A 21,220-nucleotide genomic window follows, 5' to 3' on the forward strand; every position below is an offset into this window, starting at 1 on the left:
ACATTTTGTGTATTCTCATACAGAAGGTCATAAGGATTTTTTGGTACATTTTTTGTTGTTGTTGTATTAAGTTGAGGCTATAACAAGGGTGGTAATTGCTTCTCTCTAGAATATTTGTGCAATGTGTAAGAATTTTCCTAAGGAAAAGAATGAAAATACCAAGATCAAGAAGCCCAATTGATAGAACAAGTGAGCCAAATGAATGATCAAATGAATAATTTTATATTGATGAAACAATAATGGGTAATTAGATAATTAGCTAAATACATCATAGAAGTACTTATATATAAAGGTAATCAAGATGACTAGGAGTCATGCAAGTCATAAGCATCACAATCAAGCACATTCCTACTAAAGGTTGATTATCCTGCACTATGCATTAAAGTATGTGCAATAGTGTGAGAATAATAATACAAAGGTGTATCACACAAAGAGAGGTGTGAGAGAATATGTGATCAAATAGAGTGCTAACTCCTAGGTGTCTACTTGAATACTAATATGATAATGTAGGGTATGTGCAAGATCATGGTGTGCCAAAAAGTGGGGATTTGAAAAATATGTAGTTATGAAATGTCTCAAAACATTTCAAAATCTATTCCAAATTTTCTCCTACCCATCCTGATACTAAAAAAAAACATCTAATACCTTTATAAGGCCAACTATATCTTTTGATACCAACCCTATATGGTCAACTTTAAAAATGTACTAAAAATGTGTTATTCGCTTGTTCTTGTGTGCTTTTTACTTCAAACAAGTAGTTGAGGACCTTTTTTTCACCAAAATTTGATGAAATAAAAAGGGTTTCCTAAGAATTTTCTTAGCCTTCCATAAATGTAAGGTTTTTCAAATTACGAGTTCAAAAAGTAATTATTACTTATTTTCTAATGGAGTTATGCATAAAGTGTTGATTGACACACTGCTTGAAAAACAACTATAACTTTCAAATGGTACAACATTTTTGATATCCAAAAGGTGAATCACATTCTATATTTCTTCTACAATAAGGAAAAAAAAATTAAATTAAATTTTGCAAAGTTTTGAATTAGTTAAGGTGGTTAAACACAAGAGTATTTTTATTCCAAAAATACTATAGTAGAAAATTAATAATTAATTATTTATTTAGAATAAAAATACCCAAAAATATAGGCAGGAGCCTACAACACAATGGTAATTTGTGAGGTTCTTATCGAAGAGGTCTTGGGTTCAAATCTACTCACAATTAATAAAATAATAATTAATAACTATACACAATAAATAATCTTGGCTTCAGCCTCTTACCAATCAAAAAAAAAAAAAAAACCCAAAAATATGTGTCACATCTAGGCTTGAGTCTACTTCTTCTATCTAGAATATTATATAAATATATTATCATTTGATTTTGATTAATGTGCCTAGACATACATCTACTTCTTATTTTTGTCTCAAAATCTTTGTACTATTTAATTAAAATTCAAAATTTTGACCAATCAATTTTTGTTTTTTTTAGATAAGGCGTAGTATTTTAGAAACTAAATTCAATTTCCTAGAATTTTTTTTCCCTCAATATTTTGATATAGAGTTTATAACAAGTAGAAAATTGCACTTTAAGTTGACATAACCCTGATTTGCTAATTTTTTATTACATTGAAGAGCATAAATTCATAGAAATAACTATAATTGGTAATAATTAATTAAATCAACTCCCCCTCTTAAGTGCAACTTAGGAAAATGCACTAAAAATTAAAAATGCTAGATGATGGGTCTTAGCTACTAGGCCATGTTAGGTATCAATGTATAATATGAAAAAAAAAAAAAATGTAGTGCAATCTCTTATAATATAGAGAAAGAGGGAAAACCTTCCCCCCCTTGCCTCTTTGTAGAGTGTACACCTATGGTAGATGCTCCAAGATCGATGTAGAAATAATTCCATGAGTATAGAATACCATTCCTACCCTTAGGAAGAAACAAAACCAAAGGTATGGGTATGATGCCTTGAATAGGGAAGAAGAGTTTTCCATCCTGTCTGATTTACATGACATTATTAGAAAAGAGGAAAAGTTCTGGAGGAAAAGATCTAGAATCAATTGGCTCAAGGAAGGAGACTAGAACACAAAGTTCTTCCATTTATCCACTCTTAAGCATAGAGCTAATAACAAGATTTCTGGCCTAAAGAAAGATCAGGGTGTGCTGACTAAGGAAGAAGATATTTCTTTTGAAGTTGTTTCTTTTTTCTCCTCCCTTCTTTCCTAGGATCCTTTACTCTCTAAAGTGGACTAGGACGACATTATCTCTTGTATCCCACAGATCCTCCAACCGCACCATAATAATCTGCTCTGGGCCATTCCTTCTGATTCTAAAGTAAGAGAAGCTCTTTTTTCTCTTCCAACATATAAATCGCCTGGACTTGATGGTTTTCCCACCTCTTTTTCCAAATGTACTAGCCTATCATTATGAAGGATGCCATTAAGGCGGTTCAAGAGTTCTTTGGAGCCAAACGTATTCTGAAGGAAATTAACTCCACATTCTTAGTTCTTATTCCCAAAGTGCTAGGAGCTGACACTCTGGATAAGTTCAGACCCATCAGCTTATGCAACTCATTTTATAAGATCATCTCAAACGTTCTCACTTTGAGGCTACTTAAGATTCTCCCCCTAATTATTTCTCACCAAAAATTTGGTTTTGTCCCGGGCAGACAGATTTTAGATTCGATTATCATGGTGCATGAAGTGATTCACTCTATGAAAGTTGGACAGAGAGAAGGGATGTTACTCAAACTAGACATGTCCAAAGCTTACGATCAGGTGGATTGGTCATTTTTGGATTTGGTGTTGAAGCCTTTTGGCTTTGATGTCAAATCATGCAAGCTAATCTCCCAGCTGGTCACCACCCCCTCTCTAGCTGTTTTAGTGAATGGATCCCCCTCTAATTTCTTCAAACCTACCAGAGGCCTACGTCAGGGGGATCCTCTATCACCTATACTCTTTATTATCTTGGAAAAATGTATTGATAGAATCATGGAGAAGAAAAAGAAAGAAGGGAGGATCAAAGGTTTTAAACCTTCTTTCGAATGCATCCCCTTTACGCATCAACAATTTGTTGATGGTACTATTATGGGTGGAGAGGCCTCAGTCAAGGAGGCCAAGGCTATGAAAGACACTTTGGACACCTATTCTAGAGGGTTGGGTCAGCTCATCAATTGGGACAAAAGCTCTATTTTCTTTATCAATACTCTCGAAGAAAGACAGAAGAGAATCTCTAGAATCTTGGGATGTTAGATGGGGAAGCTTCCTTCTACCTACCTTGGTCTCCCCTTGGGAACGACCCCAGCTGAATCCTTCTGGAATGGAATCATGGAAAGGTTCAGTAAGAAGCTAGCTGGCTGTAAAGGAGCCATTCTTAGCCAAGCTGGAACTTGTCAACTAGTTAAATACATCTTCCAAAACTTGCCGATATATGCTTTGAGCCTTTTTACCATACCGGTGAAATATGCTGAGAGGATGGAGAAAATCAAAAGGGATTTTTTATGGATGGGAATTGAAAGGAATAAAAGGTACCCCCTTGTAGCTTGGGATAAAGTTTGCCTCGCTAAGAAGAAAAGAGGTCTAGGAATCAGGAAGCTCACTCACCTCAATAAGGCCCTACTGGCAAAGCAAATCTGGTCCATCTTTAGTAGCATGAGGGAATGGAGAGACATTGTGGTAAATAAGTACATAAAAAGGCCTTCTATTCAGTGAGGATATCCCAAGAGGCTCACTTGTTTGGAATGGTTTCTTAAAATCCAGGGACTTGGAAAACTGTAAAGTCTCCTAGAAGCTAGGTAATGGGGAGAATATTCTATTCTAGTCTAACTGTTGGCTTTCTCAGGGCCCCCTTATGAATAACCCTAGCTATGGATCATGGGCTAATGATTGCATCAACCTTTTTGGGCACAAAGTCAGCAATTACAAGACTGAACAGGGATGGGAGGACCTTTCCATTATCTATGAAGACCTCAAACCAATCATGAAAATGCTTAATTCCTTATCCCTTAGTAGTAATAAGGATGAACTAGTTTGAAGGGATATTGCCAACGGGCTCTATTTGGTAGCCTCTGGGTACTCTACTTTATGGAGCTTAAAAGAGTCTCCCCCTTGGTCGAGGTCTTGGCTCCCAGGCCTCATGCCAAATGTCAACATGTTTTTTTGGTTGGCTCTTCAGGACAAAACTCTCACCCAGGAAAATCTCATCAAAAGAGGTCATATCATGCCTAGTAGATGTGTTTTTTGCAAAGAAGAGTTAGAGATAGGCAATCATTTTTTCGTTCATTGCTCTTACTCCAGGATAGTTTGGGGCTTCCTCACCTAGGACCTAGGCCATATCTGGTGCTTTCCTTCCAACCTTTTGGACTTTTGCTATCAATGGCATGGCATATTCAATGGGTTTTCCTTGTAGGAAATTAGCTCCTGGCTCCTGCCCCATTTTTGTTGGAGCATATGGAAGGAGAGAAATAATCAAATTTTAAAAGATAGGGAGGAGCTGACTTTAGTTGTTGGAAGGAAGATCTTCAGTAAAATAAAGGATTATTTTTCCGTGAGGAAGAGGTGAGTTTTCTAGATAGGAGGCAAGAAAAAGGAGAAGGTAAAAGACAGAGCGAGGAAAAGATAGGAAGCCAAGTGGCTCCTCCCCCCTAAAGGCTGGTGCAAAGCCAACTTTAACGAAGCCTCCAAGGGCAACCTAGGATCCTTGGGTAGTGGAGGTGTGATAAGGAATGAAAATGGAGACAATATTGCAGCTTTTTCTCTCCCATTGGGTTTCCAAACAAATCATTTTGTGGAAGCCAACACAGTGTGCAATGTTGTAAAATTGGCTTTTGAAATTGGGGTCACCAATTTATGGTTTGAAGGGGACTCGAATAACATTATAAAGTGCGTCAATGGAAATTCGTATCCATCTTGGACGATTGCAAATCTCATTGATGAGACTAGAGGAACCCTTGCCAAATTTAATAGAATCCATGTCACCCATACTTTCTAGGAAGCAAACCTGGTTGCCGACAGGTTTGCAAATATAGGGGTCGGCACACACCAAAAAATGACTTGGCTTCCCGAAACTTGTTTTCTAGCAAATGTCAAAAGTCTGATTGATTTGGATAAAATCCAAGGAAGTATGAAGAAAATCAAGCTTTAATTATGAATATGAAAGGGTTAAGAAATAAGGGTACTTTTCATAATAGAAGCATGAGAAATCGTAAATGCAGTAATCCATTTTTGATTAATTGACATGCTTTGTGGGTTGTTTATTGCAATTGCTTCTGGGGCAACAGTAGGTTATTTTTCTCTATTCTTTGCTTACTCTTAGAGGTCCATTTCAATCATAGAGTGAAGAGAACATGAGTAAAGTGGGTGTGTAGTGTGAGGAAATGGTTGGCAAGAGATGTAGAAAGGAGCCGGTGGGGGATTTTGAGAAATGGAGAAGTAAGCCGAAAGTGTGGGAAAAGCTTGAAGTGGGTGGGGTTACCAATTATATCATGAAGCTGCATGGATTTGATCAGGAGGTGACCAAAAGCATGGTGGGGTCCTAGAAGCATGGCAGGGTGAAGGTTAATAGTATCTACTTCCGGATAATGGAGGAGGTGATTAAGATTGTTACAAAAATCCCTATCGAGGGTTTTAAATTCTTCAGGGATAAGAATCTCTTAGCCAATGTGGTTAGGGACTTTGTGGAGAGTGAGAAAGAATTGAAGGCGTTGAAAAAATTGACACCTACTATGTCCTCGACTCCATGAAGAAGCGGTGGAGGTATTCTCTGAAAGCTATTATCGAGTACATTACTTTGGACCCTAGGTTTGATAGAGCCCAAACCCACCACTTTATCATTTTGAATCATTTCCAGAATAATGCCAAAATTTCCATTCCTTATTATCTATTAACAATGAGAAAGGTGGTGGATAGCTTCAAAAAGAAGCCCATCGCAAACTTGGCTCTGCACGAGGGGCTGTTGCTACTTATCCACGAGCACTTCAAAGCTTAGACTTTAAGCATCACCCCCCCTTAGATAGAGAATGTGGAGTTTGGTAGTTCTAGTTACTCCTCTGACTCAGATGATATTCAAAGCCTCAGCTTTGAGAAAGGAGGGATCTCTTCTTCGGGGAAAGCAATGACTTACCTTGCTGAAAAATCACCCTCCCCCATAACCTCCAGTAGAAAAAGCCCTAGGGATCTTGAGCAAAAGCCTCCGGAGAAGGCAGAGGGAGACAACGATGATGAGGAGGAACTGAAGTTTGAGGAGGTGGTTAAGGAGACATAGGAGGAAATTAAGGAGGAAGGTGGAAGGAAGAAACACAAGAGGGAGAGTTTGGAGGAAGTGCACCCTCAATTTGAGGAGGTGTCTATGCTGCCCCTTTCTCCTATCCATCTCTATCCCGAGGAGCAGATAGAGGAGAAAGATGGGTATGGGGAAGGGGAAGTGTAGACTAATGACAAGAGGAAAGCGTGGATCAACTTTAATGTTAAGACTTCCATGATGAGCATCTTCAGGGAGGCCATGAATCCCCAAATCCTTGTGGATAATCAAGAAGAACAATAGCTGGAAGAACTCATTGATCTGGCAATTGTGGCTATTTCAGACAAAGCCAGGGAGATAGGGATGAACCTCTTGAATAATGCTTGTAATAGTATGATTGATAATTTTAGATCAATAAAATGGCTTTTCCATGAGCTCGAGGAGCTCAAAGATTAGGTGAAACATATTGAGGCAACAAGGAAAGGGATGGATGCCAACAGGAGGACAGATTCTGCTAACAGGCTCAATCTAGTAGAAAAAAGGATTCACAACCTGGAAAACTACAATCACAACCTTGTGAATTAGATGTTCTCCTTGTTAAGCTCCATTAACAACAACATTATATCTCTTATGGGCTAGATCAGAGATAGAGAAATGCATGAAGATGAGGATGGTAAAGACAAGGATGAGGCCAGAACGGAAGATGACTTTGCAAAGGACAACTCGATTCCTGATCAGGACTAGGGGAACAAAGGATGCAATAGATGAAAGAGGAGGATAATCAACTGGCCTTTGAGGCTACTCAGGCTATGCAGGATCTAGAGTGAAAGAATGAGGAATAATTCTCACCTGTTCTTTTGTTTATCATTGTCTTTTGGCTTTTTGTTCTAGCTTTAGACCATGGCTTTGCTTGTCTTTTTTCCTGGTCTTTTCTCAGAGCTCTTTCCTTTGGCTTGGCTTAATGCTTATTATCAACTTATGAACTTAAATTTTTTTGGCTGGGCTTTCATGCTTATTATCAGCCATTTTTGTATTAACTATTGGGTTTTAGGTTCCCTATAAAACTTGTTTATCTAATAAAAAACAAAACCAAAGGAGTATCAATGAAGCCTCCCCCATCTGTAGGAAGAAACCTCAAAATGGATGGAATCCATGAAACCTACTCAAGTGTCCCCATGTCATTACTGAAAGGTGCCTCATCGATGTCATGTTTACTATGCCACATTTCTAAAAAATAAAAATCAAGATCAATTAATTAAGGATGAATGTAGAACATGTATCAAAGACTCAAATGTCTCCTCTTAAAAAAGTTGATCTCCTCCAACTACTGTATCAAAGGACCTACCATCATGTCAACCTCAAAAGATTGATCACATAGAGAATAAGGATGATAGTCAAAATGTTCCTTTGCAATGTCTAAAGAAGAAAAGAGAAGATGAATGTCATCAACAGTATCTCCTAAATCTATAATGTAGGAAACCACAGACAAAACTAAAATGTCTATCAAGTAGTCATCTTATGTAAATGAGTGTACAAGAAAATCAATATCTTGTTGCATTGAATGACCTAAATACATGGCTATGTGAATACATGAGTCATATGAGCAATAGTACTAGATGCAATATTAGTAGGAGGAGAAGAAATGGATGGCTCAAGAACTTGATCACATGTGAGAATACCCAAGTTCAGGAAGCAAAAATCTTCCTAAATGTCTAAATCATCACTAGAAATAGCTTTAAAATTTATTGAGATATCCATATCAATATGAGAAAAGTCTAAGAAGTAGTATAGTCGAGATGCATAATCAACCACTCCTATAGCAATGACCTCTCTAGCCACCAAGTCTTTGATAAAAATAGAACTAGGTGTAAATTCCACAGTCCTCCTTGTATCTCCATGATTTAGTTGATAGATTGAAAGAAGATTATGACTTAGATGAGGTACGCAAAACACATCTTTGAAATAATATCCCTCCCCCTTATAAATAGTTCCTTTCTCAATCAAATTCATATACAACTCCTATAACTTCTAATAAATAGGTACTAACTTTCTAAGATAATGCAAGGCCATGTGTAAGTGCAAGAAGTTGGGTCCCAATTTAGTAAAAGTCTTGTGGACTTGGAAAATGGAAATAAAAATGGGTGATTATTTTGGAACAAAATGGGCACCTACTTTTCAGGCTTGGACATCTGATCCAAAAAATCAAAAAATAGATGCCTAATGTTTAAAAGTGGAAACAAGTTTCTCAAAATAGATGTCTATTTTTAATTCTTTTAAAATTATACCAAGAAACTCTTTTTAACACACAGATTTTTTATTTTGAGAAACAAGCAGACATAAATTTAAACATTTGTGCACTTTTTAAAATTTAAATTTGCAATCCACCATTCAGATAGGATTTTAGACTCGGATACACTTGGTGGGACCACACCTATCATTTGGGCTTGGAAAATAATGGCTAGTGCACTTGAATCCATATTTCTTCCTTGCCATAATTTTTTGAAGGCCTTGTTCAATTAATGTTTTGACAAAATGAAAACTTGTTAGACTTGTTACTTTGTAGATTTCAAAAACATAAATTTTGTAGTGCTATAATGAAATTTTCTATTTTTTCATTATTTATTAATCAAAAGTCGTAACTGAACTTAAAATAGTGGTGACCCAAATTATATGAAATCAATTTACATAAAATTTTCTTGAAGAAAAAAAAGAATTTTGAAAAAATATTGAGTTTTCATCAATTGACAATTAATAAAAAGAAAAATATTTAACAAAGAATAAAAATTATTCTCATTAATGTTTGGTGTCTTGGGTATCATTCCCAAGAAGGATTCACAAAGACTCTTTTATTAAGTTTAAAATGTGGGTTTCATACCTATGTGGGTTCCCAAGACAATCATTTTGAAATAAAAGGGGATTTGAAAATGCCTATTGAAAATATATTTCTACAATGTTGGTATTGAATTAAATTACATATTTGAAAAGTAGACTTTGAGTACTACATCTTCTATTCACTAATTTTTTTCAAGATTCAATCTCTAAGTATCTCTATTTTAGCATCAACTGATACAAAATTTGAAAAATAGAAAAAAGAAAAGAAAAGAAAAAAAAACTTATAATTTTTGCTCGAAAGTGGAACTAAACTTCTTGCATAGACCCCTATATATAATCAATCTACAACAATAGTTCTTGCATCACCAAAGTATTTATAACTAACTCAATGAGAACTTAATTTTATTTTACTCAAATATAACCTTTTGAAGAAATAGACCTAGAAGGTGCATCTAGTAGCAATGCCAAGAAAGACTGAATAAATAAAAAGATTGCATTTGGAAAATTGATGTTTAGAATGGACAAACTAACACAAAGAATTGACAGTAAGCCCAAAATATTACTCCAAAGATATACCATCTCAATTATGATTGAGCATCTAAAAATAATAAATTACTGGAAGACATCAAGTGATACAAACATCCCACATGCTTTGACAATATATCCTCCTCTACCTTGTTGTTTCTTAGTAATTGTTGCTCTCTAATACATGGTTAGATGATAATATATCTCCCTTTTGTGGAGGGGTGATTTTAGATACTGATATATCCTTATATTAGTGAAAAGAGATGTTATTTTATATGTCATTATAAATTACAATACTTCCATTGGTACTAGAATTCCTTAGATGTTACCATAATATCCTTTTAGTGACTATATATCCTATTCCCAATTCCTTGTCCCCCGATGCATACACACATGAAGACATGAGTAAATCAATTAAGTAGTGCACATGAGTGAATGCAAATCCATTTCTTTTACATTATGCATAGGTCATGGATAAATTCTCTAACCTAAATAATCTAGACCTCAATCTTGTATTTTACTATCAATAGTGTCACTTTTAATTATTCTATTAATGCTTTAGAATGAGAGAGAATGATTTAAAATTAATTTTTTTAATGTAAAATGAGTGTGATGGCACTAGTACATGTGTTTTACCCTAAATTGGAAAGGTGTAAAGATTTATTCACTAAAATTTAAATTTTAATGTTTAAAAAGTAAAGAGACAATTTGACAATTGCATGGTTACATCCACAATCGTGGGAAAGCTCCCAAGTAATGAAATGACAAAAACAACCTAGTAACAAGCATTAGAAGTGTGAGAATTATTATGCACAATGAAAGAAGGAGGAGACTTGGGAAAAAGAGGAAATATTGACAAATCTACTAACTACAACAAGCAACACACCTCCAACAACACTATGATACAATATGTGGATCTTACTAAAGATGGTATGCTAGAGAGAAAGAAAACAATAAGAGAAGTGTTGATTTTATGTGCACAAAGTGCAACAATACAACAAGGGGGCTTGAAATGATGAAGAAAAAGGTCCGGGTGATGGAAAACGTGATAAGTATCTCTAGATTAGATGTAAGATAATGCATAGCTCCACAACCTAATTGTGCCTTATGTAGAAGTAGGTCTTCAGCAAAGCAAAATGAAGAGAACTACAAAGAACTTTCAAGTTACTCACTAAGCATTGAAGTCATGTGTTAAAAAAATAGCTATAAAATAGTCATTGGTAGCCTTAATTTTTTCTTTTATTTTCATATATATTTAGTATTTTGTGAGTTTATATTTTGAAAATGCATCATACTTTGTATTGTCTTTGCTAAGACTCTATGACTGTTTATTATATTAATTGGTTGTTAATTTAGTGTAAATATTAGTTTATGACAGCAAAAATCCTATTTATTTTAACGAGACAACATTCTTATTTGGCTGCTATTCACTAAAAACAAAATAACATTATTCTACATACCAAAATTGTAAATAGTTTCCTTGTTTTTTCATAGATGTTAAAATATTTTTGAAGTTTTTAAATGAATAATCACGTTTATATGTTTTCTTAATTTCTTTTCAACATTACAGAAATATATATGAAGGGAAGCTGATTTTTATGAAAGTGGTCGCTTTCATGATTAACACATTGGTCACGTGATTAACAGGTCTGAGATTTGTTATTGATGGGAAGAAGATTTCGCCATTGACATACTGTTAAGCATTGCTTTCATCCATTGCACACCTCCTCGTATATTTTGAAGTTTCTTGGTTTTATTTATTATTCACAACACAGAGGCTGCACCGACTATATGGAAAATAGTGGAACATAGGCGTCGGAGGAGGTCATGACAACGAACCATAACTAAAGATACTCCTTTACAAGCATATGTGATAAGAACTTACAAATTCAAACAATTAAGCGTTTGTCCTAACTCATGATGTTCAATAATGAGTGCTTCAAATGAATGCCCATGTACTTAATTTTCATTTGTTAATGTATATAATAATATATCTATTAATATCTATGGAGATTTTTGTTTGGCTTTAGTAATAGAAGTCAATGTGGCTTAAAGTTTTTTATAAGTTGTTATAGAAGATAAGTTTAGAAAATGAAATAATAGAATTGATCTGTGTGACATTGATTTATATTTTTATATTCTTATGTGAATTTTTTATTTTAGAGATTACAAATGCATATTAGAAATGAGATGAGATGTCAAAGTAATTTAAAAAGCTTTGATGGAAACATAAAGTGTTTTTGTCTCTTACTATGCTATTTACTTGTTCTTTCATCTAAAAATTACACAACTAAAAGGTTTGGATATTAAATTCTTTGGAGAGAAAATCATTTTCTTTGAGTTGGCACTCTTCATATCATCAACACTAATCAATGTTTATCCCTTGCAATGCCACTTTTACTACAATTTCTTCTATTTTGGGTGAGTGATACTTTGATTATCCTTCCATCCTTCGAGAAAAAAGGCATTTGATTTTTTAGTTCCATGTCTTGATTCTCTGAGATTTCAAATATTGATTTGGACCTTCTATGACTCGCATGACAACTAGAGGTATTTTCACACACACACACGCACGCACGCACACACGCACGCACGCACACTCACGCACGCACGCACGCACGCACACACACACACACACAGTGTAATGAAATAACTTGCACAATAGAAGAAATAATATAAAATATTATATAAATACTTTATAATAACTAAGAGTAATAGGCCAGTTCGATCTGGCAACCTCCAAATATCTCCAATGAGAATACACTTCACAATATGATGTTTAAATAAGACTCACAATCTCCTATATATACCTAATTATGTTTAGGCTGAATAGACACAAACATACATAACATCTAGGCTGACCTACCTACCTAAATAATAATATAATAATGATAACATAAATTAATTAAGGATTAAGATAGCGACAAGTTGACTATTCATAACCCTATATAAACTAATATTAAAGGCATAGCATGCCCCCTCTCTTGAAAGAAGCATTGTCCTCAATGTTAACCAAGTGTGGATTCTTGTGAATGAACTCCTCATCTTCCCATGTGGCCTCTTCAACTAGTAAGTTCTTCCATTGGATGAGACCCTAGGTGAGGGTTCTATTCCTCAACTTCTTCAGGCATGTTTGAAGAAGGCACTTTGGTACCAAAATTCTTCTTCTTCATCAAGCTCTGGTAGTACTATTTGAGTAGGAATATTATTCCCAATTACCTTTTTCAAACAAGAAACATGAAAAACTAGATGTATCTTTGTTGTTGGTGACAAATCTAGCTTGTAGGCAACACTACCAATCTTTTGCATGGTTTGTATGGCCCATAATATCTTGGAGACAACTTATTGTTCTTTTTTTGTTGCTTGATTGAGGTTTGTTTATAAGGTTGCAAACTCAAGAAGACCCAATCCCCAACTTCAAAATTTCTTTCACTATGATGTTGGTCCACTTGTTGTTTCATTTGATTTTGTGACATAGCTAAATTCTCCTTGAGTCTTGAAAGTACCTCTTGTTGATGAAGCAAGTGGTCCTCTATTGTCTGAACTCTTGGTGATACCTTTAATGATGATGTGATGGAAGGTGGATGATATCCATAAAGTGCCAAAAATGGAGACATTTTTGATAAGCTATGAAAAGAAGTATTTTACTACCATTCTGTAGGAGGTAGTCAATCTACCCATTAATATTGTTTCTCTGAAGTGAAAAAAAGTAGATATCCTTCCAAACATTTATTAACAACCTCAGTTTGCCCATCTGGTTGAGGATGGTATGAAGAACTATGAGCCAGTTGAGTACCCAAAAATGAGAATAAATCTTTTCAAAAGTGTCTAGTAAAGATAGGATCACGATCACTAACAATAACCTTAGGTGTACCATGTAGCTTTTGAATATTCTCCAAGAAAACTTTTGCAACTCGACTGGTTGTAAAAGGAATCGATAATGCAATGAAATGTGCATATTTAGTGAGGCAATCAATTACTACCATGATGATATTATGACCTTTACATTTGGGAAGTCCTGTGATGAAGTCCATGGATACCTCTTCCTAACTTTGGCTAGGAATAGATAATGGCTGCAAGAGACTTAGTGTCTTAAATGTCTCCCACTTATTTCTTTGACAAACCAAACATTCAACCACAAATTTTTGAACATCACCTTTTGTGCCTTCACAAAAAAATCTTGCTTGACCCAATGATATGTCTTCAAAAATATTGAATGACCACCAATTGGGGAGTCATTGAGTTCTATGAGAATCTTGTATTTAAGAGTGGAATTCTTGTAGAGACACAATCACTGTTTATACCAAAGAATATCCCCCTTTAAACAAAACTTATCTAAACTACTAGGATCAATTTCTGCTTGTTGGATGAGATTACTTGTTGCAACATCATTTTTCCACTCCACTTTGGCTTCTTTCACACAATTTTCTTGTAATATTGAAAGGGTACACTATAAGGCTTCATCTTTTTCATCCATCCTGGAAAGTGCATCGGCCACATATTTTCCTTCCCTTTCTTGTAGAAAATTTCAAAGTCATAACCCAACATCTTAGTGACCCATTTTTGTTGCTCTTTTGAAGATAGTCTTTGTTCCAAAAAAAAATTTAGGCTATCATAATCTATATTAACCTTGAAGTGTCGACTCATTAATTAAGGCCTCCATTTTTTAGCTACATGAAGGATTGCTAGCATTTTCTTCTCATAAATAGGTTTGAGCTGATTTTTACCTTTTAATTGACGACTCTCAAAAGCAATTGGTCAATCTTCTTGCATGAGAATTGCTCCTATCCTATTTCCAAAAGCATCACATTCCACAATAAATTCCTTGGTGAAGTCCAGAGTGGCAAGCACTATACTTGTACACATAGCCTTCTTTAATTGCTCAAATGCTACATTAGCATATTCATTCCAATGAAAAGAATCCTTCTTCAATAGAGTGCTAAGGGCTAATTTTTATACAACCATATTTCTTAAAAAATCTTTTATAGGACCCTGTCAATCCCAAGAAACCCATTAACTTCTTAATGGATTTTGGAATAGGCAATTCCATGATAGCCTTAATTTTTTTAGGGTCTACCTTTACTCCTTCATGTGACACTACATGTCCCAAATACTCCACCTCCTTAAGACCAAAAGCACACTTGGATGGCTTAGCATAGAGTTGATGATCTTTGAGTAATTGTAATGCTCAATCTACATGCTACAAATATTCTTCCCTAGTCTTTCTATAAATTAATATATCACCAAAAAACACTAACACAAACTTTCTTGAGAACTTATTAAAAATGGAATTAATCAAATTTTGGAATGTAGATGGTGCACTAGTAAGACTAGATGGCATCACCAAAAATTCATAATGACCCTCATGAGTACAAAATTCTATCTTACAAATATCTTCCTCCTTAATCTGAATTTGGTGATAACCCGATTTAAGATCTAACTTGTTAAAATACATAGCTCCATTTAATTCATCTAGAAAATCATCAATCATTGGGATAGGAAACTTTTCTTTAATGGTATACTTGTTGAGCACTCTATAATTTGGACACATGCGCCAAGTTGCATCCTTATAATGCACCATCACCATAGGCGAGGAGTAAGCACTTTGGCTATGCCTGATAATTCCTGCCTCTAGCATTTCCTCAACAATTTTTTCTATCTCACATTTTCATATGTGTGGGTACCTATAAGGCTTGACGTTTGGTGGCTGGATCCCTAGAACTAGTTGTATGGCATGGCCGTGATCCCTCTTAGGAGGAAATCCTTTAGACATATCTCCAAGAATCACTGAGTGAGGAACAATTATTGCTTTTAAATCTGGATGAATAAGAAAATTAGATTGAGAGGCTTCCAATGACCATAGCTAGGCCAATAATCCATCTACTTCTTTCTTAAGAAACTTTTTCATTTGATGAGAGCTTACCATCTATGGGGATTTTTCGTTCAACCCCTTTAGCTCCACTAGGTATGTACAGGATCATGGTGTGCCAAAAAGTGGTGATCTGAAACATCTATAGTTCTAAAATATCTCAAACCATTTAAAAATCTATTCCAACTTTTTTTCCACCCAGCCTGATACTAAATGAGAACAATTAATATCTTTATAAGGTCTACTATATCTTTTGATACCAAACCTATATGGTCAACTTTAAAAACATCCTAAAAATGTGATTTTGGCCTATTTTTATGTGATTATTAATTCAAACATGTAGCTAATGACTTTTTTTTAAACCAAAATTTGATGAAATGAAAAGTGTTTCTTAATAATGTTCTTATCTTTCCATAAATGTAAGGTTTGTCAAATTATGAGTTTAGTAAGTAATTATTACTTATTTTCTAATGGAGTTACATATGTGTTGAATGACACACTACATGAAAAACATCTATAACTTTCAAATGGTACAACATTTTTAAATCCAAAAGATACATCACATTCTATGTTTCTTCTACTATAAGGAAAAAAAATGAAAAGTTGAATTTTGTTGAGTTTTGAATTAGGTATGGTGGTTAGACACGAGAGTTTTTTTATTCCAAAAATACTAAAGTCAAAAATTAATTAATTATTATTTATTTAGAATAAAAAAATCCAAAAATATATGTCACATATAGGCATGAGTCTACTACTTATATCTATAATATTATCATTTGATTTTGATTAAAGTGGTCAGACATATGTCTACTTCTTAGTTTTGTACTAATTTTTTTGCAATATTGCATTAAAATTCAAAATTTTGAACAAATATATATATATATATATATATTGAGATAAGTCCTAGTAGTTTAGAAACTAGATTCAATTTTCTAGAGATTCCTTTCTCTCAAATTTTTGATATAAAGTTGATAACAAGTAAAAAATTGCACGTCAAGTTGACATAACCCTGATTTTTTATTTTTTTATTGCCACTTAAGAGCATAGTTTGGTTGACCATGATCCTACACATACCCAACTACCTTTTCTTTTCATGGAAATCTCATGAATAGTTCTTGTAAGTTCATCTCAATTTTTCTTAATGTAGTAAGCCATTGCACTCCCAAAATAATATCTATTGCAACCATAGATATTGCATACATTGCGGTATCAAGTTGATAATCTCCCATGGATAATTTGATTCTATGACATTTCCTTGAACAACTAACTATTCCCCCATCTATAATCAAAACTTGAAGCTTTGGGGCTAGATATATAAAATAATTTAGAAGAGTTTCCAACTTTTTGTTGATGAAATTATTAGTACTACCTGACTCGATCAACACAATTACTTTGTGCTTCTTTAAGAAACCCACTGCCTTAAGAGTTTGCATTGTACTCAAACTTGAAAGTACATGACAAGAAATGATTTGTTGAAAATCATGTGATTCCTCACCTAATTCCCTATGCTCCTCTAATATGGGTTCATCGCCTTCTTCCTCACTTGGACCTTCAATATAGAATAATTTCTTTTCACTACATTTATGCCCTCGACTATATTTGCTATCACAATTGAAACACAACCCTTTTTCACTTTTCTCCTCAATTTTTTGTAGAGTCAACCTAGTATGTTGAGGAAAAGAAGGTGTTGAATATCTTTTTCTCTTGTCACATTAGCCCCTTTCTTTCTAGGAATCAAGAACTTGTCATCTACCCTGTGTGCCAATATAAAAGGCTCATTTACTAAGATGGGACTATACATGCGTATCTCATGTTGAATGTGATCCTTGAGACTACCCAAGAAGAAATCACTCAAGTTCTCCTCTATAATGGTATCCACTCTTAAGGATGGATTTTTGGAATTTTTGAATATAATCCTTAATTAATGCTATTTGTTGAAGCTTGGCAAGTTGACTAATGGAATTTTCTATCATACTACTGCTATATTGTGCTTGGAGTTCTATAAGAATTTATAAATATACAGTGAGACCCTTTTTAATCCTATGAGTACAAAGCCAATGATACCAAATGAATTGATCTAGTTCTAGATAAGGAAGCCATTGTGATCTTTTATCCATATGGGGTTTGATGTACTTCAAAAAAATTGTTCATTTGATTTATCCACATTAGAGGATCCTTTCTAAAAAATTTGTGCATATCCACCTTTGGAAAAACATTCCTAGATCTTGTAGGAGAATTAAAATTTGTATCATTATTAGTTGACTTGAAGGTTTCACCTTGATTGCTTGAGAGCTCCTTCCTTGTTTCTTTCATATAGGTGCTTAACATGCTTTGTATATTTGATATATGTCCTCATAGGTCACACATATCCCTCTTAACCGAGGCTTATTTGAGTTTACTTAGTTCCTCAGTGGGATTATTATCCTCTATTATTTCCCAATCTTGATCAAAGGATTTCCTCGGTGTGTTAACATTCTTTTTGCCTCTTGTTGGAGGCCTCGTCATGACGGAAACAAATATTTTTGAAATAAATCATACAAATGAAATGTAAATTCTCAAATTTATTTATTTATTTTTTACTATAACTTTCTATGGCCAAGATACCCTTACTCAAGAAAAATCGAAAAAATTAGAAAAGTTGCTTTCTTGAGAGTGAATTTTCCTAATTTTGCAATATCTTGCTTACTTTTTCTTCGATTTCTCCAAGATTTGAAATTTAGGCTCCTCTACTATGTATTCAAAACTCTAATAGAAGTTATACTCCAATCCGATAGGATGTGAGAGATATAAAGATCTCAATAAATTGTGTAAAAATAGTAATCCTACAATAATTTCTCAAATTTTCTCCAATTCCTTTGAATTTTGGACTATAGTTTCTTTAATATGGTCTTCAAAAACCCTTTAAAAGTCTTTGAAAAATCCACTAAAATGTGAAAGTTATGCTCTTCCCAAAATCACCCCAATGTTGAGAAAAAATATTGACTATATGGTGCCAAGATCAAGCTATGATACCACTTGTAATTAAATAACTTGCACAATAGAAAAAATAATATAAAATATTATATAAATACTAGGCCACTTTGAGGGGGCAACCTCCAAATATCTCCAATGAGAATACACTTCACAATATGATGTTGAAATAAGACTCAGAACCTTCTATATATACCTAATTACATACTTAGGCTGAATAGACACAAACCTACATAACATCTAGGCTGACCTACTTACCTAAATAATAATATAATAATGATAACATAAATTAATCATGGATTAAGATAGCCACAAGTTGACTATTCATAACCCCATATACACCAATATTAAGGGCCTAGCATATAGATACATATGTATATGTATATGTATGTATGTACACACACACACACACACATTTATACATATTTATACATGTATATAAATATGTGTGTGTGTGTTGGATACAATTGATTAATTGTGTATTGTCTTTGATGTTACACAAATTTCATATCATAATCAGTCAATATATGTGAAGCTCACTCAAGTAGTGAAAACAGTTTTTTGTGTCTACCAAGCATTCTTGTGGTAGCCTAGTTTAGAAGGAAGTATCTTTTGAGTTCACTCAGGTGTCGAAGGAAAGATTGCAAAAGATGAGTCTTAATTGAGCTCACTTAGTTAATTATGGAAAGTAGGATGGAACAAATGCAAACCAAGCTCACTCAGTTGCCAAAGGATCTTTGCAAGTTTGTAGTGTTAAACAAGCTTCTATTTGTTAACACAAGAAATCGCTTCTGAGTTAGTTTCTACTAAGTTGGGTTAGCTAATGAAGGATTTTCTTATTTTGGCATATTAAGCTTAATTGATTGTTACTCTCTAACCATTCTAGCAGTGATCTAAATCTCTTAACAAAGTTGTCTTACCAACTATTTGTAAATCCTTTAACAAGGTGGTAGTTCTATTGAATTGTCTATACACCTCTAACAAGGCCACTCCTAATAGGGTGATTAAGTCCTTTAACAAGGTCACACCTAGTAGTTTATTTTGTAACCTTTAAAAAGGTTGGCTCTTAACAGGGCTCACTTTAGAAGAGTGAAAATAGTAACTAGTTGCAATTGGTGGTTTTTTCCAAATTGGGTTTTCATATTAAATCTTGGTGTCAAATGTGTTCATGTTATTTCCTTTATGTGTCTGAAACTAAGTTAAAGTAAAGTCAATCACATACAACATCTAAAGTTTTCATGTTAAGCATTTACGGAGCACATTCGGTAATTACCATGTTACAAAATTTTATGTATGTTTACCAAGCTTCAATGGTATTTAGTTTTTAGATTGTATTTTTATACTAACATCTGAGGGATCTAGGATTTATTGTATTAGTAACTAATTCACCCCTCCCCTCTCAGTTACTCCTCCTATATTTCCAACAATTTGTATCAGAGCTTTTGGTGCTTGCAAAGAAGGTTTGAAGGACTTAAGCTAAATATCAGACTGTCTTACAGAAGAGAGGTCCCCAAGTTGAATAGAGATAATTTTGTAGCATGGAAAGGACTTATGAGGTTACACTTGGCTGCCATCAGTGATTCATGATGCAAATATCTTGATAATGAGTACATGGCTCCTACTAGAACATTATGTATTGAAGATATTGCTTAAAAAAAGAATCATAACATCATGATGATTGATATTGCATATGCTCTTAGTTATGCTGAATTTGATGAAATCAAAGATTGCAAAATAGCTCATGAGATGTGGATCAAACTTAAAAGACATATATGGAGGAGATGAAAATGTAAAAAGAGCTAAGGCTAAAAGTCTTAGAGGTCATTTTGATTAGATGAAAATGAGAGAAGATGAAAACATTGCAAAATATGTGGAAAGAATCAAAGCAAGTGTAAGTGCAATCAAAGCATCTAGAGGAGGCATTGAAGAGAAAAATAGTTGTAAGAAAGGTAATTAGAAGGCTTCTTCCTATTTATGCAATTAGAGTGTCTGCTATTCAGGAGATGAGATGTGATCGAAATAATAAAATATCTTTGGATGCTCTAGTTGGAAGATTGATAGCTTTTGAGTTAGATAACTTTGATAAATATGTTCCTAGTTTAAAGGTTATTGAGTTTTCTTTTAAAGCTAGACTCTCACTCAAAGAAAAGGCTAAGAAATCAAAGTTTAGTCAATTAGGAAGTGAAGAAGAAGAATCAGAAGAAAGTTCAGATAGTGATCTTGAAGTTGTTGAAGCCCTACTTACAAGAAATTATTCTAAAGGTAGAGGAAAGTATAAAGGTAAAGTCCCTCTAATCTACTTTTCTTGTGAAGAAATTGGTCACATTGTTGCAAGGTGTCCAAATAAAGAAATCAAAGATGAAAAGAAAATCAATAAGCACAAAGGAAAGAAGGATTCCAAGAACTACAAGAACTACAAGGACAAAGGTAAGAAATCTTATTTTATAGCTAAAGATTCTGATAATATTGAAGATGAAATGGTTTACATTACTGTAAAAGATGAATCTAATGATGAAGGAGATAAGATGACACTTATGTCTCATGTTAGAAAAAATGATATATATGGATTATTGACAGTGGATGTTCACATCATATGACTAGAGACAAAACAAAATTTGAGCGCATAGAATATTATGATGGAGATAGTGTGAGATTTGGAAACAATGAACCTTGTAACATAAAAGGAAAATGATGTATTTTATTGACTAAAGAACTTGTATGTGACAATGCTTATTATGTTGAAGGACTAAAACACAATCTAGTAAGTATGGCATAGTTGAATAA

This window comes from Cupressus sempervirens, chromosome 8, assembly GCF_028749045.1.
Source record: "Cupressus sempervirens isolate cs-2001-9-10 chromosome 8, ASM2874904v1, whole genome shotgun sequence".
Classification (NCBI taxonomy): domain Eukaryota; kingdom Viridiplantae; phylum Streptophyta; class Pinopsida; order Cupressales; family Cupressaceae; genus Cupressus; species Cupressus sempervirens.